General features: G+C 48.3%; 1 protein-coding gene and 1 long non-coding RNA gene across 3 annotated transcripts in view; one reads left to right on the forward strand and one right to left on the reverse strand.

The window, feature by feature from the left end:
* The window catches only part of galnt1 (UDP-N-acetyl-alpha-D-galactosamine:polypeptide N-acetylgalactosaminyltransferase 1), a 50,993-nt gene extending 33,019 nt beyond the window's left edge, over positions 1-17,974 (reverse strand). Inside the window, exon 1 of one of the 2 annotated variants that reach the window (XM_086155364.1) lies at positions 17,520-17,974. The gene's annotated coding sequence lies outside the window, so the exon portion shown is untranslated. Of the gene's footprint in view, positions 1-12,716; positions 12,906-17,519 lie in introns of those variants that run through there. The other variant, XM_086155366.1, reaches the window with a different exon arrangement.
* Positions 1,048-14,526, forward strand: LOC147229743 (uncharacterized). Its single transcript, XR_015106822.1, has 3 exons — positions 1,048-1,645; positions 3,205-3,288; positions 7,651-14,526. It is a non-coding gene; the product is annotated as an uncharacterized LOC147229743 (long non-coding RNA).
* Positions 17,975-26,598: the final 8,624 nt, after the last annotated feature.

Here is a 26,598-nt window from a genome sequence, read left to right on the forward strand (position 1 = left end):
GGAGCGGCGCTAACCCCCTCCGGAGCCTGGCGATGCCGCCGCGCTCAGCGCTTCCTCGACCGGCAGCCGACTCCCGCGTCACGGCCTCGTGCAACAGGCGGCGCTCGGAGGAACGTACCATCTGCTGGATCGCTCCATTTGCTAACTCCGACCTCCGACGCGAGCTGGTTTTGACCAGAAATACCAGAGTTGATTTTTGTTTTCTTCTCCAGTAAGCTTGTCATCATCTTCTGGTTTCGGGGGTCGCGACCGCAAATTGACCTCTGCCATCTTATCCTCTCCTCTGTCTGTAACTTCTTCTTCTCCTCCTTTCAGGAGGTTCCTTCGGGAGCCGCCCGCAGCCAATCACCTGCCTCCGATGAACCCTCACGCAAGTCCATCCATAAACCTCATCCCTGATCCTCCTCTAGATCTCAAACCTCACCCAGATCTTCACCATCTCTCCTCTGCTCACGTCCAAACCATCTCAGCGGTGCTGTACCCCCAGGAACTTCTAACCTGTGCTACCCTCTCCATCCTCCTCCCTCCCGAAGATGAAACTCCCCATCTTCCGCCTCCCGGAAAAAACAACCCAGAAGTAAAGGCTCGGTAAGAAAAAACGTTTTTGGCCTTCATCTTGTCGTCTTTTCATCTTCATCACTTGGCCCCTGCACCGTGGGGGTCCCCGCGTATTAACAATAAAGTTGACGGTGAAGAACAAAACAAAGCGGTGTGTCGCGTCCTGGCCTAGATGTGGAATAGAAATGTTTCCTCACGCTCCCTCCCCGCTCCGCCTCCGCTGGCGTCCGCTCCCTCCAGCTGTGACTCGCTGAGAAGCCGAGAACAGAATGCGTCTCGGCGGCCAAAAAGGCCGGGGCCCTCATATCCCGCCCCGCCGCTTCTATCTCTCGATCCCTGCAGGAACACTCCCTGCTATTAACCCCCGAAAAGCTCCGGCTCCCACGCGGGCCTCCTTTTCCACTGCGTCCGTGGCGACGTAATCCCTGAAAGCGGTCCAAGAGTCCGCCGGCAGAGGTGGGGTGACTCAACAAGTCGGCTTTCGCAACGCGGGAGAAGAAAAGTTAGCGTGTTCGGTGGCTTAGAGCGAGGAGCGCTGAGAGACCTTTTGTTCCGGACGCTCTGGAAGGGGCGGCGCGAGCTCGGCTTGAAAAAGTGCTAACAAAGGAATCGGTGGTCCGGGCTCGGCGTGAGCGGCATGACTAAACCCCCGCCGGAGAACACCCTTGGCTTTCTCCAGACGCCGCTGCTCCTGAGCAAGATGTGCTGCACGCGTGTTGCCTTGGCTCTCGGCCGGAGGGTTGTTTTTCTGTGCTAGCGGCGTATGCTGCGACGGAGGGAGGCCCGCCGCGCCGTCTCCGGTTGTTTTGTTTTTTTTTTTAGCAAAAACAAACCCGACGGCTCTCTCCGTGTCACCTCCCCGTCCTGTCAAACACCTCACGGAGAGGAAAACCCCACGGGGGGCCCCCCCCCCCCCCCCGGGGCACTGCAGGCACACACTGCTGCTAAATCTAGACCGGGAGGGGACGGCGGCTAAAGACGACAACGGCGGCGACTTTGAGCGTGCCGCGGCCGAAGACTTTCCACGGGAAGCCAGCGACGGAAAAAACAGGGGATGCCAGGAATAGAGAGCGCCGGGAGAAAATAGGTGAGCGGCCGGCTGGACGTCCCGCCATGTCCCGTTTCTTCTGGATGAAAGGGCTCGTGAGAGAAGGCTGTTTACCTCTTAGGAGCTGTCGCTTTCTAGATATACAGTATGAAAACACGGCGGGCCGCAGGAAGAGGGGAAACGGTGTTCTGTGAAGGGAGTCACAAAAAAAAGGTTACAGATGTAAGGGAAGCGCTGCAGAGGGGATGATAACTGCTTCCTGTTTACGGCGGGAAACAAAGTCGCAGGCCTCTGTATCAACAGGCCCGACAGGGATGACATTACACACACTCACACACACTCTCTCCCTCCCTTCGCCGTGCAGATTCAGTTCAGTTTTCCAAAATCAGCAGGGTGTCTTCGTGACGTGTGGAGGACGAGATTTGTTCTTGGGTTTTATATCCCCCCGCTGGCCCTGGCTCTGGCCGGGAGCCGCCGCGCTAGCCGGATCGGGACAGCCGGCCCCCCGGCTGTGAGCTCCCCCCTCGGCCCCAGACAGGCTGCACAGAAACTTAATGCCGGTTGTTACACCCCCATCTACCCCGGAGCTGCATTGGGATCGGAGCTGGGAGACGGACAGCCCCTCCTGGACGCCATGGAAACGAAAAACATACAACGTGGGGTGACTGCAGCTACCTGGTTAGCTACATACAGGCAGTGGTCAGCTAAAAACATACGTTCTTGTGTGAACGTGACTAGCTGGTTAGCTAGATACAGCCAGTGGTTGGCTAAAAACATATAAAAGTGGCTAGCTGGTTACCTGGATACAGCCAGTGGTTGGTTAAAAACATATAAAAGTGGCTAGCTGGTTAGCTGGATACAGCCAGTGGTTAGCTAAAAACATTCATTCTTGTATGAAAGTGGCTAGCTGGTTAGCTGGATACAGCCAATGGTTGGCTAAAAACATATATTTTTGTATGGAAGTGGCTACCTACTGCCAGTGGTTTGCTAAAAACCATAGAACCTGGTGTGAATGCAGCTACCTGGTTAGCTAGATCAGCCAGTGGTTAGCTAAAACATACATTCTTGTATGAAAGTGACTAGCTGGTTACCTGGAAACAGCCAGTGGTTGGCTAAGAACAAAAATACTTGTCTGGAAGTGGCTATCTACTGCCAGTGGTTTGCTAAAAACTGCAGAGGCTTGTGTGAATGGAGCTACCTTGTTAGCTAGATACAGCCAGTGGTTGGTTAAAACATACATTCTTGTATGAAAGTGACTAGCTGGTTACCTGGATACAGCCAGTGGTTAGCTCGAAATGTGCTGCCCATTGTGAAAGTGGCTACCTTGTTAGCTACAAACAGCCAGTGGTTAACTTGAAACATATAGCCTGGTGTGAAAGTGGCTAGCTGGTTAGCTGGATACAGTCAGTGGTTGGATAAAAACATGCAGCCTCGTTGTGAAAGTGAATATCTGGTTAGCTAGATAAGGCCACTGTCGATGTCGATAACGTGGATTTTGCCCCCATCGCCAATGTCGTCCGGGAAATACAGCTAGGTCTTAGCTTTCCCCTGCGAACTAAAAATTACAGTTGAATTATCTTCCATCTCCTGGATTCCAGCTGCATCTTTGCAACACAGCAAAGGCTGACAGACCCGAAGACGAATGTGAATCCGACACACACCTTCAAGGGATCATAAAGGAGGTATATAACGACAACAGCGTCATAAAGCTTAACGGGTCAAATCAAAACAATTTCATTTACTCGACTGAGAACAGAGGGTTTTTTTTGTTTTCTGTTTCGGTGCTTTGACAGAGACCCCCCCCCCCCTTTTCCAGAGCATTTTCAGCGGCATACGGCTGGTGCCACAAACGTCCCACACAGCCCTCAAAATAATTAGCTTCTCTAATTGCATTTCTTTTAAAGTGGCGCGGCATGCTGTGTGTGTGTGTGTGTGTGTGTGGGGGGGGGGGGGTAACACAGTCAGTTTTGTTTCCTTTTAAAATAAATAAATAAGCTAAAACAGCTGAGTGACTGTTCAAGCCAAAAAAACAAAAAACAAAAAAAAAACATGTTACAATTCAAAACACACAAATGCAGCCTGTCTAATTTGAAAGAGCGCCGTGTTTTCTGGAGTATTACCGCGCAGTCCGCAGATTTCTGGGTTTGTTTTTCCGGTGATAGAAAACACGAGGAACGTGACTTTGGCGGAATCGTTCCGTTAGAGAAGCAGAACCGTTTAACGGGCCCCAAAATAAGGCTAAATTGCACGTCCGGTTAAATAAACCTCGACCAGTTCTGCAGGAAACTGACACAACTTCCAGCTCCCTTGGATTAGAGGTGTCCCTTGCCGCGGATCGGCGTCGGGCCCAATGAGGAATCGGGATTGGGCCAAAACAAACCTAATGAGTTCAGGCAGGTTGTGAAGCTCAGGTTGGAAAAACAGACACAATCGACATGGGTGTGTGTGTGTGTGTGTGTGTGCAGAAAATGTTCAGGGAGCAGCTTTTGGGTTGGTGCTGAATTCTAATTTCACTAATCAGGTGACAAACTTGGCGAGCATCTGATTATACAAGCTGTCAATGGAGTGGGGGGCCCACAGGCCGTGAGGGAGGGCTTGTTAAATCGGTTAAATGTGTCCAACGTCTTTATTTGTTCGGAGAGGCTCATTCGCGTCATTTCACCGTTTAATGAAGGACAATCCAGCGGCTGCGGGAGTTCGGGATGAACCTTCTACTGGGTTTGTACGTCGGCTCATCAGGCGCTTTGACTCGAGGTTCGATCAAATTACGGGATTGGGGGTTTTCGTCACCACGGTCACTCAGAATTACAAAAAAAAAAAAAAAAAAAAAAAAAAATCACCCGGACTGACGGCGAAGCATGTTCCCGTAGATTCGGCGTCGGATCATTCAGAACATATTTGCACACGCTGATGGAAGCACTGGTTCCAGAGGCCTATCTGCACCAACAACAATACGTTCCTGCTTACTGGAAGCTGCGCCTCACCATCCACTTCCCCGGCCTGATTGAGACGCTGTGTGACCATACATCCCTCTTTGCCGTCTGCACCGGAGGCAGACGCTTGAGGGCACATCAGCCGGGAAAAGATGACGAGCGATCGGACGTTTAATAACGCGTTTGTCTCCAACTGTGTCTTCCCCCTGATTGTTTTCTGTGCCATTAGAAGCAACCCTCAGCTGATGGCGGGTTTTTGTCTCCACAACTGAGTAACCCCCCTCCCTCCTTTTGACCGGCAGAGTGAAGGCACGGGGTTTGAAAAGAACCTCTGAGAGCCCTAAACCAGTTCCGAAGAGGACTCACTTTTCGGTTGAGAGTCTAGAGAATTGAGTCACAAATCTCTAAAAATCCCCCCCTGGGCTTTCTGTGATTTAGCAGCTCAGTGGAAGCGGCGGCCAAGTTACGGTGTGTTAAGTTGTGTTGCCTGGAAAGGCCCTGTGAACCTCTCCCTAGGTAGTGGGTTTCCTCAGCAGCAGAGCCGCCACCGTTGGTCCTGACCAAACCGCTGATCCTCACACGGACGTCCTGATAATAACGGGTCAACGGCGGGGGGCTCGCTGAGAGGACGACTCACAAAACAGTATTGATGAAACGGCATCGACGGAACACTATCGATAGCAAAACTGTAGCGACGCAAGGTCACATTAATGCAAAACCCCATGAGCCGGGTCAGGTTGCACCAGCAAAATAAGGTATCCGACCCCCCCGGTGGGAGGACCATCAGTATGTGTCGCACAATGACCCCAAACTGGGCCACCATAAGGCTCATTTACGGCAAATATTAAATCCGCATATGGACCGCAAACGTAGCTGTAGCGCGTGGTATGCTCCGAGGCGACCGGGGAAGGAGCAGAAGAAGACCATGTCTTTGGTAAAAGCAAGAGGAGGAATTCTGTCATGCCCTCTAGGGCAGGGGTGTCAAACATACGGCCCGCGGGCCGGAACCGGCCCGCAAAGGGGTTCAACCGGGCCCGCAGGATAATTTTGAAAGTGAAAAAAATGCATAAAAGACAAGGATTTATTTTTTTTAATTAGATGCAACTCAAGAATTTTCTGCTAGGATGCGCACTATTTTGGTCAGAGTAGACGGCAATCTGCATCACTGAGACGGACCAATCAGCAGACGTTATCAATGTACCACCTGCTGCTTGTTATGACGTTTTTTCTACCCTGTTCTCCACCTCCCTGCTACGCCCTCATTAGCCAAAATGTCGTTATCAAAATAGAGAAAAGTAGTTAAAGAGTGTAGAATTGTCAAAGAAAAACGGACTACGTCCTATTCATTTACGGAGACGCATGGGAAACCTTCATGCTTGGCGTGTTTGCAACAAGTTTTGGTATTTAAAGAGTATAATATACGGCGCCGCTACGAGACCCATCAGAGCGAAAAATATGACAGCTTGCAAAGACAACTGAGAAGAGATAAGATCAACGAATAACTGGCTGGTCTGAGGAAACAGCGTCCACTTTCACCTATAGCTGAGAAATCAGCGAAGCAGCGGTAAAAGCCAGCTAGCTACTTGCTAGCGAAAATGTGCAATTTAAAGTTAGTCACCAGCTTCACTACAAACGAGTATGGTGGAATTCAATTTTCATGCAACTCCATACATTTTCAGTATGTGTTGTATGTGTTTGCATGTTTCATGGATGAAGTTTACACATTTACAGGACAGGTGAACACTTTCATCCTTACTCATTTAATAGCACTCTTTTTGGTTTGTAGGATGTAGGCAGGGATTCAATTCAGATTTTATATACACATGTGTAAATGGTTTAAAAATCCCTTTCTTTATAAGTCTCATTTAATCTTAAAGCGCATTACTATATTTTTCAATACCAATTACTTGTTAAAGTTTTGTGCCTTTGTACAATCAGCGGGATCGCATGATCACGTGATTGCAATGCAAACATGTGAATGATAGAAGTAAATTTCACTTTTGTCGAAGGAAACATGAGGTGTTTCATGAAATGTTTTGTAAAGGGATTGTTCATGAAATTCCAAGATTTTCCTAATGTTCTTGTACTTCTTTACACCAAAACAGAGGAAAGACATGATATTTTGGTTATTTATTGCTGAGTATGCCATTATTCTAACGGTCCGGCCCACTTGACATCTACCTTGGCCGAATGTGGCCGCCATGAGAAATGAGTTTGACACCCCTGCTCTAGGGTGACGTGTTGTTTAGCACGTTTGCGTAATTCACCTGTTTCCATTGGTAACCTGAGCAGAAGTGAGTTCTTGATTATTGGACAAGGACACAGGTCTGTTTGATATTTTAGGGTCATGTCATTCATTCTGTCCAACCTCATGCAAGGTACGACATGTTTAAAAAAACGGTAAACAAGAACACCTCGTTTCCTTCATAAAAACAACAAGGCCCAACGATTCACCGAGTTCTGGTCAATCATCTTCAAATCTCACCCTGCCAACTTAGTCGGACTTAGTCTCTCTTCTCATCCCAGCGGGTTCTTAAGTTATCAGAACTAAAAAACTACTAAAGGAGGGGAAAAAAAAAGTTTCTCTGTAATTTCTCAGTTGAGATTTTGGAGTGATTTCCAGTTCTCCGGTTTTGATTTGTTGCTGTTTGTTTGCTGGGGGCCGATTTGTCAAGGGGTTTTTCAAAATTTCAGACTTCCTGGTTGATTCCAGACAATCCCTTCTTGGGTTCTGGGGGCGTCGCTTTCCAAGTGATATCTTAATCGGAGTAAACATGGCGCGGAGCGTTCGTCGCATCGCATTGTGTTTGTAAATTCCTGAAAGCAAATCGCGTCGTATCCCTGGATTATAATCTGTTTACGACAGCCGTGAACAGCGGATGGGTGCGAGGATTGTCTTGGATGAACTGTTGAGGCACAGGCTGGATCTTGTTTGAGTTTTCCTGTGAGAAACGGGGAGTTCTGTCCTTGTTTTATTAATTTAAAAGACGGGAGAAATTCCCCGAGACGCCGACTGTGGTTCGTGTGTGTTTACACCGACAGAAACAAAACAAACCCCCCCACAGCTGTGTTCTTGTATTTTCTCTCGCTTATGCGTCTCTGTGTTCACAGGGTGGAGACCCTCCGAGACCAGACTGTACGGCTCTTCGATTTACAGCATCTTACATAATTAAGCCTGTTTTGTTGACGTTCGTCGCCGCCAGGAGCAGGTTTCAAAAAAAAAAAAAAAAAAAAAAAAAAAAAAAAGATGTCGGTATCACGTCATCACGACCGCCGTACAAACAGGTTCAAATATCTCCAACCGCTAGCAGGTACTGTTCATCTCCTTCACCGCAGCTAACCGCAGAAAAGACCACCAAGGTCAGGACTTTCTACCTGAAAGACGAGGCGACGCTTGCGCCGCCGGTCCGCCGCCTTCGACGACCATTCTTCAATTTACGCTCGCGGCTCTGATTTCGCACGCCTCGGCGCGAGGAGCCTGGGAGATCTGAATGACATCCTGATGGACCCCCCCGGCGGGGCGGCGAGGAATATTAAGGATCTGAAGGACCGAGGCAGCTGGTAATGCTGGAGGTGGAGCAACTAGTTTGCATAACAACAGCTCTGACTCTTCCCCCGCGGGAGCATCTTCCTGTTTATAATTGGACAAGACCTCTTTTTTATTTCTTTCCTGTTTGCGGCGCTCCGGACCGCGATGAATTCATCGCAACAAATTGGGAGCGCGGGGTAATCTTTAAAAAAAAAAAAAAAAAAACACTACCAATTTTTCCAGAGTAAAGACGGACATCCTTGTGTGTGTTATGTGTGTGTGTGTGTGCGTGTTGCAGTGTTGTTTCTACACAAGTCAGCAGAAATCGGGCATATTTCACTTCCTGTGATCGCGGGTGTGTGAGAGCGGGTATGTGTGTGTTTGGGGGGGGGGGGGGGGGTGCAAGGAGCAAGGCTGTCACCATGGAAACTATGTCTTTTCCTGTCGGGTCATATCTCAGGCTGAAACAGATGCTGTGAGCAACATACGGACGGCAAAATGACACACGCACACACACACACACACACTCGCAGAGCGGGGAATTATGGGAGTGTCGCCGCGGACTGGAGTGCGACGACGACGTCCACGGTACTTCTCAACACTCACAAAACACAGTTTTACTCAATGATGGTGAGCAACAAGCCTTGGGTTTGATGGCAGCGGCCGGAAAGCTGACGATTCCCGGTTAAAATAACAGTTTTATTGTTTTACGTGCAGAGGCTCGAGCGCGGCTACTGTCGGGGCATTAGCTTGAACGTCGAAGGACGGACATACATCGCGGCTGCGTCAGTCCCGGGAAGTTCATCCTCAAATCTTCTGACAGGACCGTCGGGACGCTGAGCCGAAGAGACTAAATCCTAGTATTTGTGTTTAGCGCTTGGAATCCGTGCCCGTGTTCCGGGCCTGTCGTGGCACAGAGGGGGAAACGGACAGCCTTTGCCGGGCCTGATAAGAAGCAGATATGAAAGGACACAAGAATGTCTGCGTGGACGCGGCGCCTCCTATTTCACTATCGGGACAAATCCTTTCAGAGCTGCGCGACTGACGGAGGCGTTTCTTTTCGCGAGCCGGTACGTCGCCGGCCGCCTTTTACCTCACTCACCTTAATTCATCTCAACTCAACAATCCCAGATGTGAGGCGGCAAACCGGAGACCAAAATAGAGCCATGATTCCTTGTCAGAGGAGAACCAGGAGTCTGCGGCTCGCAGATGGAGTAAAGCCTCGGATGAATCCCGGGCTAAATCCTATTTTCTGAACATCATGCCGGCAGAAACATCGTGTCCATCCAGCTGATTGTGTGACAGAGTGTGAGTCACCCAGAGAGGCCGGTGGAGGCTAAACATACCGCGAGTAGCTTAGCTTATCTAGCTCGCCGCGGCTTTACAATGACTCCGCGTCCTGGGCGGCCATTCGCGAGGGGTCAAAGGGCGGCGCAGGGGGTTCGGGGACGCCGAGTCAATGAATGACAAACGGCCGTGTTTGCGCGGCGGAGCGGGCGCGCGGCCTGTGATTGTCGAGACACTTCCACGGCGGAAACACACTCGCGGCGGCGGTGAACTTCTGCGTGTTTGCGTTGGCCTCAGGTCGGCCGGAGCCGGGGAGAGGGAGCAGCGAGCGGGCAGAGGCTCCCTGGTGGCGCTGGCTGACCCACTTCCATGCAACTCTATCCCTAATGTGACCCGCTGCAAAGCCAGCGAACACACACGCTTTAGTAAGCACACACCCGCCCACACACACACACACACACACACGACTGAAACCGAGCGACTTCAAAGGGGGCGGCGGGGCTGCTAAACGCCGCCCGTGGCCATCCTCTCCTCTTCTTCTCACATCCCTTTCTGTTTTCTGTTTTTCTCACGTTGTCTGAGGATCGGCCATTTAAAGCCTCCGCTATCTGATGTAGCTAAACAGGCTATCAACATCCGGAGTAATCCGCCGCGGAGTGACCTCGGGGTAGGCGGCTTCGACTGCGAGGATGAGCGGCCGCGTCGTTATCTGGATCTGCTCGACCTCCTGAATTTATCTGCGTCCGGCGCCGGCCGCCGGCCGACGCGAGGCAGAAGTGGTCGGTCCGGGCTCGGGATTGATACGACTCCGTCAGGTGCGCCTGCATTATCTATCTATTAGCTGCTTTCACAACAATGACGGAATCGAGAAAGGTTGTTTTTTTTTTTTTCTCCGGCGCCGAGATTAGCGTGGATTCAGAGCATACAAGAAAAACAAAGCAAACAGCTTCACCACAAAAAAAAAAAAAAAAAAAAATCACATTTTTCACTGTATGTTGCATTCATGAGAAATTCCACAAGATGAAGCCCAGGAGAAAACAGATGATAAATGATGGCAGCAGAGGAAGAGGGGGGGTTGGGAGGAGGACGTTTTCTCACACACTGGAGGTCATTTGTTGTGGATCTTGATCAACGACAAAACAAATGGCTGTTTGGCACGAGGCTGGAGGAACCCCAGGGGAGCCGCACGCACCGGAGCTGACCCCAAGCCGTTGCGTAACGCCGCTTTCGTCAGTCGGTCGAGCGGACCGACGACGGGAAGATATTTAAAGATTGAAAAGACGGATCTGGGATGTGGATGAAACTTGTGAGGGAACAACCGACCAGAAACAGAGACGGTTACCCGACAAAATGCTAACGCTGCTAACGCCGTCAGAAGTCCGAGTAAACAGTTCTCCGGGCCGGTCCTCCTCCTCGTGGACTGAATGAGGAAGGTGACCTTCAGACTGAAACCCAAAGTTGCCTAGTTGCCAGGTTACCGATCCGACGCATCGACCGGCGCCTCAGCGAGCCGATGCATCAGTCCGACGGCGCGTCTCTGGTGGCCGCTTCTGACTGCGTCTCCATTTCGGCACTCGGTATGCAAATGGACGCGACAACAACCGACGCCGCTCTTCTGCCAAGACCGTAAGCATCCTTGTTGTGGATAAGCAGGTAGCCGCGGCACTTCTGCCGCAGGCCGGGTCCTCTGCGGGGTCTAATCATAATAATTACAAAATAAAAACAACACTGACGCTGCTCTAAACAAACCGAATCATCCAAGATGTTTCACTCTCATAATATTTTTATCAGCCCAGGAAAACAGAGCCATGTGTCAGACGCCGGGTTTATTATCCGCCGCCACCCGGGACTCGGGGCTTTGTAACCCAGCGCCGGGCGAGCGCGTCCTCGTCTTCATTGTCTCGCAACGGAGACGCTCTAATTTGTGCAATAATGATGTGCACAATGGAGCCGGGGGCTCACAGGAAACGCGGCAACAATACGATTGTGGTGCGCGTCAATAAGCGAGGCGTCCGGCAACGAAAGTTACACATGAAGTCACCGCTGCGCGTTGCGAATGAGAGGACGCTGCTTCGGCGAGCGATGCGTCTTAAAATAGCCAGCTTTGTCTTGAGCTCCAGCGCAAAGTCCAGCCAAGGCCCGAGCGTGTTCGAGGAACCGGAATCAGAAAAAAATTAAAAAGCTGGCGTTTTTTTTTTTTTCCCCACAGATTCCTTCATATGACGGAGCTGCTTCTCGCATTCTGACGATTTTCCCGACGCGAACCCCAAAATAGGCGAGCCGTTTCAGAGCGCAAGTATGGACTGCTAAGTTCTTGGCAGGCGGCGACGGCTAACAGTGTGACTACGGCTTCTTATTCTGGACCGCGCCGATCTGATTTCATCTCATTCCAGGAATTGCGGTCGATTCAGAAACGTAGTCAAACATCCACACTCCGAATCGCCTGTGTTCGCCTAATCAGAGGCTCCCGGCTACAAATTAAATCCTTAAAAAGAAACAGGTGAAGGGAATCAATGACAGAAATTCACAAAGGGCGATATTGTCTTTTATACCGACGACACCTTAATGATCGCTAGGGTCCCGTTAGCACGAAACACAACCATCGGCCCGAAACGCTTCGTGCGAAAACACACCTCATTTCATTGCCGGACCAAAGTCACCGAGACGCTGCGACGCCGTCGCGCCGACTTGCTTGTTTACACAGAACGACACAAAGCCAGCGGGACGTCTCACCGGCTGGTGGATCGAAACGGAGTTTCAGGCGCTTCGCACGTGCGATGGGTGGGGGGCAGAGGGGAGGCGCGGGTGAGGTTACACACGACGACGCCGCGACCGCCGCTGTCTTTCGGACGATCTCGGACGTCTGGTGAGCGATTAGCGCTCGGGTCGGGCGAGGAGCAGGACAGGCTCATCGGAGCGTTTTTTTTTTTTTTTCCCCCCTTCTGCAGTTTTTACACTATAAGACTGAAACACCTCCACACTGTGGGACGCATATATCACACTGATACAGCTAATAGAAAGAGTCATAACTGTCACGGTGATGTAATGCCAGTCTTTTAACCTTCATAAATGATATTGAAATTTCATGGGAAAGCTTATAATGACATACATACCAGCGCCGTCCGCACTTCAAAATAATACCTTGACATAAATTCCAGACATTATGCTCCGAGCCCTGATGGTGGTTTTAGCAGCGCTGTCGCCGTAGCCGTGAGGTGACCCGACGCACCGGCCTTGATTTTTTTTTTTTCCCCACTTTATATCTTGAAAAATTGTGCCGCTTTGATACCGGGCTAATTAACTTGTGCTTTTTTTTCCTCATTTTCAGCCGCTGCTCATTTCACATCTGACCGGTTCTCACCGTGTTAAATCCACGCCACGTATTCCCGCGTAGGCTCCGGACTCTTAATCCCAGCCGCTTCCTCCTCTCGCCGCCGGGGTCAGAGTTCTCCTCTGGTTATTAACGTCTGCTCCCAAACAATTCGCCCGGCCTGGGCCACAACTGCGGGGAAGAAACTCGGGGACCCCTCGGCGCGACCGCGGTTATTTCTCACCGCCGAGCCGCGTTGCGGCGGACGGGAGCGTTAGCGCAGCCATCTGGGTCGGCTGCGGCGAAGGGTCCCCTGTTGATGGAGTGCAGAACCATGACCCAGGATTACACAGGGTTGCAACTTGAACAGCGGGGAAGGAGACGGGGACTCGGTCTATACAAGCGATGACAGGGTGACCGCGAGCGCATCTTGCGTAACTCCGCGTAAGCGTACGTACGCGCACGGGTGTGTTTTCGTATATGTAAGAATACATGTGGGGCCGATGCAGCCGTGGTCCAGAAGGGCGAACAATGGCATTCCTGTGCTCGGGGCTCCAGGTGGCTCTGGAAACTCAATCCTGACTCAAGACTTGCTGGCATACAGAGTGCCGGGAACACCAAACGCTGCTGCATCCCTCCGGAGACACGAGCCAGAATAGGGCTATTGTTTCAGCCGCTCTCAGCGATACGTGCACCAAAACCACCATCCATAACAAGCAGAAACACACACACACACACACACACACACACAGTGCATGTCAGATATACTCTGATGTTGTGCACTTTAGCCTTAATACACCGACAAATCAATGTTTAGGAAAATACTGAGATAATTCTAAAATGCAAGGAGAAACATATTTATAGGGTGTTTAAGTCCCCTTCAAGGAAACACGTGTGTGCGTGTGGCCATGTGTGAACTTACATATACACACGCGTACGACGGTTGTAAATGATGTGAAAATAGTCCTTTTCAAAAAAACGTATGACCTTTTCAAAGGAAATGTAGGTTTCTTTAAGGGGTTGTATAAGGATGAGATTATTAATATTCCAGAACTGTTTGTTGGGTGCTTTTCGGGAGAGCAGAGGCGAGACATAACTGCAGTGTCTCAGGAGGCCCCTCCTTTTACCAAATAATCTTATCAGACCACTACATACAGGACGGTCTCAGAAAATTAGAATATTGTGATAAAGTTGGACTCAACACTTGAATATGTGCCGTGCCGCCGGACGAGGTGGCGATATTAGCGGTGATGGTTGAGCTGTGTGTCAGACACAGGGGAAGTTGTATTGATGGGAAAGGGGAACCTGAATAAGCTCTTGTGTGCAAACCTCATGATGACACCAGGCATTGTTTAAACTATGTTTACGATCTGCGTGTATCTGTAAAATACAGGCGAGCACACATACGGGTGCGGTATTTCTGTGATCTGTCCATTTTAAGGCCCGTGTAAAAACTACGGTGACACACACTCCTCACATGCGCACACAAAATCAATTTTCAAGGTTGCAACTCACTTTTATTTTCACCATCAATTAATCTGCAGTTCATTTTCTTGGTGAATTGTTTAGTCCGTAAAACACTCGGACTTGCAGGCTGAGCTGCCGAGGCCCGAACACACACACACACACACACAAACCACAGGAAACACATCATGTCGACTGCACAGCCTTGAAACGAGGAACATGATTCATTTCCTCCCAATGCTGGAGAGTCGTGCCGTTAACACGGGGCTAAGTTCGGATATACAGCTGGGAGGCCGGGTCCCAGACGTGACACACAATGGGCGCAGGTGAGGGACGCTTCGGTGACACCCACCCGACCGCCTCACTAGCGCCCGTAGATCCAAAAAAAAGAGAAAAATACGTCTTTTGATAGCTAATTGCGTTGGTAAGAGTGGATCTAATGAGCTGCAGAAGTCACATCACGGCAGCAGGACACATGCAGACGCTGCTCCAGATTCAAAACACTCAGCACCTTGTTAAACCATTCAATTCCCCACTGCTTTTTTGGACTTTCACTTATTGCTAATGACAGACTGTGTCTCCTGTGTGTGTGTTTGTGTGTGTGTGTGTGCGCGCACGCACGCCAAGGCTATCGTTACTCAAACAGGGCACGGTTGCCGATCTTGTTTGTGTTAAATCTTTTGAAGTAATGTGGTCCTTTGATTAACAAAACTTGTACTGACCGTGCACGAATATGTATTGCGGGGTTTTGTCGACACTTTTTGGAAAAATACGGCCTCGACCCGGGCCCCCATCCTGTCTTTGCGCATGGTTGTCGACATGAAATGTTTATTTAAAAGGGTCATTCAACGCAGAAATCGGGTTTCATTACTTAAGGGTTCATGCCGTGCAACACTCAAGGCCTTCAAAGATATTAAAAGAGCAAGACTCTGCTTTGGACGACTTCTTCTTTGGGAGTTGGGTGATACGTAAAACCAACATAGAGAATAGACAATTTGTGTGTTGCTGTATATTTTGCTAAGACAGGTCACAATTATTCAATCCTGTGTAATAATGGATTTTTTCAAGCTTTCTGATAATTGTTGAGCTAAGCCTTTGGGAACTCCTTTAGGATGCGTCATTTACCAGCCTCACCCACGGAGAGAAGGATTCAAGGTGAGCAGCAATCATGAGAAAAGACAAAGGAGCTTTAAGAAAATCTGGGAGAGGAGATCATTTCAGCATACCTGAAGGCCCTTAGATGTAAGAAGGTTTCCAAAATAAATCAACACTCCAAGAAAAACCGCAGGGAGAATGAGAACAACAATGAGATCCGGGCTCATTGTACGGGGTCTTCATGGCTGGACTCCACACACTCCTCTCTCGACCACAAGGAACATCAAAAGTCCACTGGAATACACCAAGAGACACTTGGAAGAGAAGCTGGAAGAGTTTGAATCAATGGAGCGGTGGTATGCCTGGCGTGCAGAAGGCCGGGCGGATGACCAGAAGGACACCGTCTCCAGGGACGCGGGCCTGTTCGTCTTCGCCGGCAATCTTAATGATGCAGTCTAGCGTCATGGGTTCTCAGAAACACCAGGCCGTGACAAATTGACAAATTAAACCCTGGTGATCACTTGGACTTTCCAACAAATCGCTGACCTCCAAAAAGATCCCGGGGCGGCGTTCTCAGTGACCAGATTTAAAATCCTTGGTGGGATTTACAGGCGGCGGTTGCACCCCGGAAGCCCTAAAACACCACAGAGCTGGAGGCTTTTGCACGAGAAGGACGGGTCGAGCTTCTGATGGAGACGTCTAAGAGGCTTGTCAGGATTGACCCAAAATGTTTGCTAGAAGTTATGAAAGCTTAAAGATGCTCCACAAAGTACTGAGGCTGGGGGTTGGATAAAACTGAGCTGGAGTTTAGAGATACACATTTCATTTCAGCTTCAAAGTGAAGTCAACTTTAGTTGTCAACATGCATCAAACATTCTTCAAATTATTATATCTTGGGAGTTTAATTAGGTGTATTGTCATCACTCACATCACCATGTTCTGATTCAACACGACGGGTTCTGGAACACTGCGATCGAACAAAAAAAAAAAAAAAAAACAACCTTTGCATCGCCACGGCAACACAACAACTCTGCACGATCAACATAGAAAAGTATTTGGCCGAATTTTTTTTTTTTAAACAAATTGTGCTGTTTGCCTCGCTCGAGTGCTCTCGAGAACTCCACGGCGATGAACAAACTTCCATTTCCAGTGAACTGGTACGCTAAAGAGCCCGAGCATCAACTGGGTTCAAATTTGTACCATTATTTCCCGGCCTTCATAAAGTAATCGTCAGAAAAGCGTCTCTCGGCAGCGGGAGTCAAGTAAATACCACCTGCGAGGCTCCAGAAGGACACGCCGGCCTAATCAGTTCCTTCCAAACCTGCAACCGGAGCGTTTTGCGAGCGTCTGAAGCCGACGCTGATAAAGTTTGAGTGGTTCGGCTGCGACGCGCAGATACTCGTGTTTAAGAACTGGATCAGGGGCTTATCAGCTCGTGCTCCGGCACCATGGGATCCTGCTGCAGGTCACAAAGCGAAACAATCACCCTCCGGCAAAATATTCACACACACACACACACACACGTATATGTATCCATACGCAGGCTGGCGTTAAATAACACCCGCTCTCTCTCCCTCCCTATGAGAAACACATCAAATTAATCTGCTGGTTCCCTGTCAACGCAACATCTCCATCAGCTGTGCTTCGCCTGGCCGGCTCCTGCAGGACTGACAGCGATTCCACTCTCCTATCTGTCGAGATAATTACAGCGGCGTTAATCCAAACGCTCTCTCAGCAACCACTGCTGCTCTTCCTCAGGGTCAAACTCCACATATATAATAGATAAATATTTAAAGGTCTCAGGGTGTCGGAGTTACATGAGGTGTGTTAACCTCCATTCCCTTGAGACGTGTGTGTGTGTGTGTGTGTGTGTGTGTGTGTGTGTGTGTTCTCCATCACACTGAGCAAACATCTGACCTCTACCAAGACACACCAGCAGCCACAGAAGGTCTACGGACCAGCACAGGAGATAATGTATCACTGGTACATTTTGATATTTTTGTGTTTTAAGTTAAATAATGACGCATGGGAGGAAAACGTCACTCTGGTAGTAACCCCCCACCTCGTTCCCCTTTTCCCCCCAACACCGATAGCTCACTTCGGGGAAGTTTCCTGCGTGGATATCGGCTCTTTTCCCCCGGACGCTCCGGGTGGCTCGGCGGGGCTGGACGGCACCGCATCCCCGGCTACAGGGCGCCTGTCTACCGGGAGCTACCGCGTACACCGGCCGGGGCGGAGAGGGAGGCGAGATGGGGGAAACGGCGGCGAATAATAATGAATGGCTTTTTGGCTTACCTGAAGTGACGGGGGTGGGGACCCCGGCCCACGGCGGCGCAGGAACCCGCAGGCTAGCTAAGATTTGCGGGGCGACTAAAGTAGACGACACGGTGGAAAAGTATCACGGCTAAGTTAGCGGGCTAAGCTAGCTTAGCAGGCTAGCGACAGGACGCGGAGCGCGGAGGGGGGGGGGGGGGGCGGGGGACGGGGGACGGGTCCTCTTCTCCGCGGGGTCGAGGCTAAACCCTTTTTGTTTATTTATCATTAAAAAAATAAACAAAACAACCTGCGTATAAACGTCCAGAATGGCTCCGGGGGGAGGGGGGAAGAGGAAGGCGGCGCTAGCGGTTGAAGACGTTCATACGGAAGGAGCGTTGAGCGCGGCGCTACGCGGTGTGATTCGCCCGGGATTGTGCCGCGGACCTCCGGCCGGAGGACTGATGCGCGGAGCAGCATCACCGCATCACCGCTCATCCCTCCCTCCTCCTCCGCCTCCGCCTCCGCCGCTCGACCCGGAAGGAATGCGGCGTCTGCGGCCGCCCCCCCCGGCCGACAACACACCCCCCGACCCTCCGCCGCACGGCCGGGAGACGCCGCGGAGGGGGAAGGACACGGAAACGGAGAGTGGGAGCAGTTGTAGGTCGTCCGCGGGGATCGGAGGTCGGGACGGACGGACGGGACTTCTTCTTCCCGTCATCTAGAGCCGCATCGCCGGACCCGGGCTGAGGTTCCCCTCCCCTTACCACCACCGCTACTACTACAAGTGTAATTTACAACTATAATTACAACTAGAACTACAACCACAATTACAACTACAGCCACAATTACAACTACAGCCACAATTACAACAACGACACAATTACAACCCCAAAGACAATTGCTACTACAACTACAAGTACAACATCAACCACAACTACAGCCACAATTGCGATTCCAACCACAATTCCAACTACAACTGCAATTACAATTCCAACTACAACTGCAATTACAATTCCAACTACAACTTCAACTACAACACAATTGCAACCACAACTCCAATTACAATGACAACCACAATTGCAATTACAACCGCAACCACAATTGCAATTACAACTGCAACCACAGTCCCAACTACAGCTATAAGCAAGATTCCAACCACAGCTACAATTACTACTACAACTACAATTACAACAACAACCATAACTACCGTTACAACTAAAACAGAATTCCAACCAAAACTACATCTACAATTACAACAGCAACCCCCAGTTACAACTGCAGTTACAACTACAACCGCAGTTCCAACCACAACAACAATTACAACTACCATTATGACTACAACCACAATAGCAACCATTACTACAATTACAACTACAACACAATTCAAACCACAACTACAATTACAACAACAACAGCAATTGCAATTACAACTACAACTGCAATTACAAGTACAACCAAAATTGCAATTACAACAACAACCGCAACTACAATTACGACTACAACAGCAACTAAAATTCCTACTACAACACAATTCCAACCACAACTACAACTACAATTACAAGAACAACCACAATTTAAATTACAATTACAACAGCAACCATAATTGCAATTACAACTACAACCGCAACTACAATTAAAACCACAACTACAATTATGACTACAACAACAGCTAAAATTCCTACTACAACACAATTCCAACCACAACTACAACTTCAATTACAAGAACAACCACAATTTCAATTACAACAACAATTACAACAACAGCAACCACTATTGCAATTACAACTACAACCGCAACTACAATTAAAACCACAACCACAACCACAATTACAACGACAACAGCAACTAAAATTCCAACTACAACACAATTACAAGAACAATCACAATTGTAATTACAACTACAATTGCAGTTCCAACCACAACTATAATCACAATTACAACTGCAACTCCCGCTCGCTTTCCCAGTGACCCAACATCACTAAATCTGGGAGAAGTTGCTGTGAATGACAGCGTGAACAGTTGTGTGTGAATAGAAATGAATGAGCGAATGCTTGTAGATGAGAGGGTGAATGGTTGTGTGTCGCTCAATGGTGTGTGTGTGACAGGGTGCATATGTGCATATTGCATGTAAATTAAAGATTCCAAGTGTTTATTGTCTATGTATTGACAACTAATAGGTATTGTAAACATGATATATAACTATGATCAATGTTGCAAGTAAAGCATTGAGTGCATCTTGTTGTGCAATGAACGAGTGAACGGTTGTTTGTCTCTTTATGTGAGTTTCTTTCTGCGTATTTCACTGTTGTCGAAATGATCCCATTCAGTTGGTGTTTGTCGGTAAGTTCTCATCGATCCTACACTCCTGAATGCGCCACGGTTATTCCAGCACGTCTCACTTGTGTACGATACCGTAAAAGCTATTTTTTTTCCTTTTAGATGCAGCAGAGGCCTATTGGGTTTTTCACCTGGTTTCCTTGGTGTATTTAAGATAAGATAAGATAAACGGTGTTTATTCCCACAGGGGAAATTCCTTTGTCACAGCAGCGTAACAGTTATAATGTCGAAAATAATTATAAATATGTATATAAATAGAAAGGCAGAGGACAGAAGATAGCAAGACATCCACAAATAAATAGATAGCAGACAACAATAACAACAACGACAACAACAATATCAGGGATATTGGGAACAGCGAGGGTGAAAAATACACAACCAGAACTAAACAACAACATAAATAGAATGACAAAAATAAATAGCAATGAATAAAATGAATAAACAAAAATAGGCAGGATGTGTGTGGGCTGGAACAAACAAGGATAAGAGCAGGTATTAAAATATTGTAATAACAATAATAATAATATGACAGAAGGTGAGTTTAATGTCAAAGTTGAATGCTAACGTTATGTTAACTTGTAATAGTTGTAATAACACTGTTGTGTTAAGCTAATCAGCATATTGCATGCTGTCAATAAGCCCCTTGTGAAGGATTTTTTTGTAATATGATTTATATAAGTTCATTGTTTAGTGAAATACCATCCTTTATTATCCTCTGTTTGTGTATAATGTATAGGATTATACTATATAATTACTATTGCAGACCACATGTGTATACCTGGCGTTCCTTAATGGCACCACAGACCCCCATAAAACTGTTCCCTGGTACAAAAGAGGTTGAGGACGGTTGGTTTACGTGAGATCTGAATGACAGGTTGAATGGTTGAACGTCACCACATAATGTGGATGGTTGTACGGTACAACCTCAGCTCACCAGTTTAATTCGTTCTGTTTGTTTCCCTTTGAAATCAATGTAAACCCCATTGATCCGTTCTCCAACACAAAAATCATCTTGCACTGTTTTGTTCTTTGTGGCAAAATACAGACAGAAATTAAGGATAACCTTAATTGTTACTGTTTTGGTGCTCTTTCACTTCTTGCTAGCACTTGTTCTCGGCGTATCCTTCAATAAATCAGCAAAAGTAAAGCCTTCTTACATATGACACCCTCGCTAATGCTATCTCCGGCTAGCTGTCTTTTAATCATCCAGATTAACAAAAACTTTTCAACTACTTCTAAGACGTCAGACCTTTGTTTTGTTAACATCGCCCCCTTTTAGCCTCATTAGCCGTCTTTAGCGCATCTTTGTCCTTCAGGATCGTACAGATGGTTGACTTCCCCGTGTCGAAATGCTACAGCACTCTCACGTTTAGCTATTATTTCCTTCTTCAGATCCACCGTCATTCTTTTCGCCACTAGCGCTTTTAATCTTTTTGGGAGCCGTGCTGAGGTGAGCTAACTGAAAAAAGTGTGACAAGAGTAGAACACGGCGATGATGGACGTAAACAACGAGTATGCACGACTGCTGCTACGCTACAACGGTGTGTCCCAGTGATGGACCGGCGCGGAAAACGAATGCATGACTGTGTGGTTGCTACCATGCTACCATGCTAACCGCCATCGTTTCCACAATCGTGCAAAAAGAGGCGCGCGAGTAAATCAGTGAGAAATTACCTGAAAATCAGGAAAAGGCAATCCAAGCACGGCAGTGAGGAAGAAGCGATTTTGCAAAGTTAATCTAAAAAGCGTTAAAAAGACTAGTGAGTTTGGGGTTAAATCACTAATGAATGAAATACATGTAGAGGGAGGTAGAAAGTGCAGCCGTCACTCACATTTGATGTGATAAACTGTAAAAGCCAGCCTTGTTAGAGAGACATCAGGGGTGGATTAAAATCAATGATCTGTTTTAAGAGCCTTTCGCACTGAAGCTCCAGGGGCCGGGATCCCCCGCCTCCCTGGACCCGGCTGGGAAATACAAACTCAGACGGGACGTGACGACGGAAAAAACATTGCCAGAGGTTTTCGGCAAACTTAGGAGTTTCCAATTCCACGGCTGTTCGGGTGGAAATGGTCGTTTATAAAAAGAAGATTCACGGCGGCGTCCGGTGGTTTCGGTCGAGAAGAAAGGAGAACTCCCGACCTTTTTCCTAAACTCACCCTCGATTTATCCAATCGCCACGCTGCCTCAGGCTCGGAGCCAATCCCATCGGGCTGGAGGCGGAGCTCACGTCGGGCTGGTCGGCTGTCAATCACATCCAGTCCAGTCCGCAATGAACCGGACCTCTGTTTAAGGAAGGTGGGAAGAAGATGTAGAACATGAGGAGAACCCAGACGGAGGAACATGGAGAACACCAGAACTTCTGCCCGGATAATTTATCGTTTCCGAAAAAAAAAATGGTGATTGACAGCTAAGCGGTCCCGGTCAAGCCCCGCCCCCTCAGTGATACCTGTGATAGGCTCCGCCCCCAGTGACCTTCGAGGACGAAGCACGAACACGGATGTTGTCTAGATCAATATGAAATCTGCATTTCTCTGCGGGTGTTTTCCTCCCCTGTGAAAACAGAAAACACTAGAATATGAGAACTTTTTCTTTTCCCCAGGAACCGTCATGGCTGACTCATGTTTCTAATCATCCTCCGTTGTCTCCATCTCCTGGAGAACATCTTGCCTGACCTGAGCCAGCAGCGCCGACAGCGCTGAGTCATACGAATGAGACTTCGTTATGTGCACGGTGACGTGCACGGAGGCTGGGGATCCCATGTTTATTTATGTAGGTGAGGCCGATATCCATGGGCGTTTGGAAGGTGAGGAGAAACTGAGGAACATCCGGACATCCCAGGCTGGAGAACATGGAGAGAACATGGTGTTTGGACAGGGATGGTCAGGTGACCTTCAGGTGACCTTCAGTGCAGACCAAGGTGTTTTCCCACGTGTCGGCCTGAAAAGCCGTGCGTGTTGGCAAAATCGATGGAACATGTTTTGTAAAAAAAGCAACACACACACACACACACACACACACACACATCCACTCACATTCCAATCAGTGACAGGTCTCCAGCACCAGTCAATGGTTGCTATCAGCGATCAATAAGTCGAGCCTCAGGGTTCAAACACCAGCAACCCCCCCCCCCCCCGCTCCATTTACATAATGTGCTTTTAAAACACCCCCCAGCGGCAGTGTGTATGTGTGTGTGTGTGTGGGTGTGTGTGTGTGACAAGCTGGAAAAACCATTTTCAAAAATGAATCTTTTTCTTTTTTTCTTTTATATTTCCTGTGTTAACTGACTCCTCCTTTCTTCGGCCCCCTAGTGGTCAGGGGCGGTACTGCAGAGTCGTGGACAGGAAGCGCATACTATCATTAGCATCTATATTTAATGACATCACATGGAGATGTGATGAAGCCTGAAGGTCCCCCTTTGGTGCTGATGTTCCATTCATGACCTGCTTGTGGAGGAAACCTCTGCTCCTGCAAGGTCTGAGATGTGGTCCAGAGTTGAAGATACCCAAGAGGAACTGTGAGGCTTCGGGGAACGGAGCTGGAGAAGGTGGAGGAGCTAGCAGGTTGGAACGGGTGAAGGTAAGGTGTGTGTGTGTATAACTGAAAGAGTTTTTTGTGAGGACTATGTTTTGGGACTTTCATGTCACCTCCACCTTTCTCGGTTGGAGGTAAAGCACCTGTTGGTGCAGCTTTGGTGCGGGCAGCAGGTGGGCCTGGAGGTTCTCCACCTGCAGCAGATGATCTGCTGACCCGCACATGAAACATTCAGGTGTATTTGCAGTAGAGGGAACACATTTTCAGGCCATGTCTTATTCATGCAGCAGCAACGGAGCAGGGAACAACACTGGAACGCAGCCACTATCACACCTTTATAACATATATAATACATAGATTATAGATTGGTAAATTAGCATGTTAGCTAAGTGTCTTAACCAACTTTGCTGCATCCCCGCTAGAAAGAGCAGCAAGCAGATCCTCCACAAGCATCGGTGGACTCCTAATCAGCTATAAATGTCATACTTTGATCAATATTATCAATACAAACACATTCATTAGCATATTAGCATCATCACTGGCATCAACAGGTAGACCGGGGAGCTTCTAATGAGGGACCTGACAGATGGATGGATAAACCTTGTTCGTGTCTACCTGAAGAAGAGGAGACCTCTCGAGGAATGGTATCTGCTGATGCGCTGGAGGTTTGAGGTGAAGACAAAGCCACAGGTCCAGGCTGATCCTGCTGAAACTTACATGAACATCAAGACGCTTCAAGTCAGAGAAGAACATTACCGTGGGGGAGCTGAGAAGGAAAACACAAGCAACCGCTTCCATGCCTCAGGACCACCAGTCCCAGACGCACTCCTGAAGAACATCTGGCTTTGGACCGCAGTGTTATTTATCAATGTGAGAGGTTTCAGTAGATGACCTCCTCTGTTGAGGGCATCTCACACATTTCCCCACCCTCTCCATCGCTCTGGACTGTTGACCCTCTGTACTTCAGCTCCTCCACCTTCTTCATCTCCACTCCCTGTAGACTCACTGCTCCACCTGGGTTCCTCTCATTCCCACTCATGGAACTCTCTTGCTGAGGCAAACCTTCATCCCTCTCCAGCTCACACCTCCACCTCTCCAGATGTCCTCACAACACATCACAACATCATCTGACAACATCTCAATCTATTACATCCCCTCTTCTTGACTCTACCCACACAGGAGATGGAGGACCTGCACCTCCCGAACATGAACCTGAAGGAAACAGGAGAATGGATGATGCTCCATGACACACACACACGCACACACACACACAAACGTTGCTATTTCAAGACTCTTACGACCGTCCCCTCTGCAGTACCACTGTTTGAACACAAGGGGGCACCAAAGCTCCATATCAGCACAATGATGGCTGAGCTGAACCTCTTTCACTGAGGATGGATTATTTATAAGGTCCTCAGCCTGCAGTTGTTTTCAACGAATGCAAATGTTAGAGATATTTAATTCAGCATTTCATCTAGTTAATTCCTTCACTTGATAATCACTGATATTTTAGTCTGAAATCCTTTCTCGTTTCTTCTCGTTTATCGTCCCATTCGTTCATTTGTTATATACTAATAATAATGATAATAATTTATCCTTTATAAATCCCTCGTGAAATGAACCCATCATGGATCAACCATGAGCAGTCGGCCGCCTTCCATCATCGGCAGGGGTAACAATAAGATAACTTAAGATTAGATAACAATAATAATCTACACATCTTATCCTGCGCTCAGGATCCCAGAGGTCTGTGGCCTATTCCAGCTGTCATTGGCCGAGAGGCTGGAGCCGTCGATCTGCTCGCTCGCTCCTCCCTCGGCTTCTTGTTGTTTGTTCGTCGCCATTCGGTCTGTATTTGATTTAGTAATCGTGCTTCCAATGGAAATATTTTCACTCCTTCAGTCAGTCATTATCTGTACTTCATATCCTGCACTAGCCCAGCTGTGATTGGACGAGAGGCGGGGTTCATCCTGGACCAATCACAGGGCCAGATATAGAGACATCCAACCATTCACCCCCTCATTCACACCCCTGGACAATGTGGGGTCTCCAATGAACCTCCTCCAACCTTCTTCAAGGAGGCAGTTTAAGACAATCAATGCAAAAAAAGAGTTGTCATCGCACTCAATTTGGCACAACTGCCATTGACTTCCCGATGTTATTTTTATATTTTGTTTTATATGAACATATTATTTTCATTTGTCTAATTTCTCTAACCCAGAGATGCTACTATTGTTTACTGTTGCGTTGTTTCCTGCTTTTTAAGTTTGGTTTGCATCTGTTTTGGATTACCCTGAACTTGAGAGCTGCTATCTCTGAATTTCGTTGCATTCTGCGTAACAACAATAAAAGTCTTAAAGCCTTGAATTTCCTGCATGTGTCTGGACTGTGGGAGGAGCCCGGAGAACCCTGAGAAACCCAGTGCAGACATGGAGCCTCCACACAGGAAAGGTCTCCTGTGGGAATCAAACCATGGACCTCCTTGCTTGCAGGGGGAGGAGCTAACACCTGCTGCACGGTGCCTTCCGTCACATCTGTTGAAAATGAGACCGTCGGGTGTGTGGAGGTGTAAATTATTGCAGGTAAAAATAGTCACATATATTAACAGGTCCTTCCCAAGTGAAATCTCTGTTTTGGTTCTTTACATGTTCATAGGAAGGAACAGCAATTCTCCAAAGCAGACAGATCTCTGTCGGCAATGTTAGAATTGGATCGTGTCCTGATTATTCCGAGATTTATCCGTTTTCTTTTCACAGTGGTTCTGAACCGCAGGACTTGTGAACTCATTAGTGCCTTGTAACGGCACTGCAGCAGGAAACAGCTCTCGGTCTGAAACTTTAATATCTCGGCGGTGACGTTTTAGCAATTTACAGCTATTCGGGTTGCGATTCACAGCTCAGAGACCCCCTTTTTTTTCCCCCGGGAAAGATGCTGCCCTGTTGTGATCGTCTGGTCTGCAAGGTGGCGCTGCTCTGCAAATATGAGGGATTGTGGTACACCTTAATAATTAAAAATCATATCCTGTCCTCAGGCTGTTGGTTTTAAAAATAGCTATTTTTCCCTTGTTTGTGCCCTTTTTCAAATGAGAATGAGCCTGAAAAGCTGCATTTTGCGCCATTTAATAATAGCAAAGTGTGCCCATATTCATTAATGTGAGTTTGTGAACTAAAGTGTTCAGAAGCTGCTGGACTGCCTGCAGAGATGGAAACTCAAGCAGCTGAACTCAGCAGCCTGTGAGATCTCCAGCAT

The sequence above is a fragment of the Fistularia commersonii genome, chromosome 11, assembly GCF_037954325.1.
Source record: "Fistularia commersonii isolate RoL2024-O1a breed Wild chromosome 11, RoL_Fcom_v1.0, whole genome shotgun sequence".
Lineage (NCBI taxonomy): Eukaryota > Metazoa > Chordata > Actinopteri > Syngnathiformes > Fistulariidae > Fistularia > Fistularia commersonii.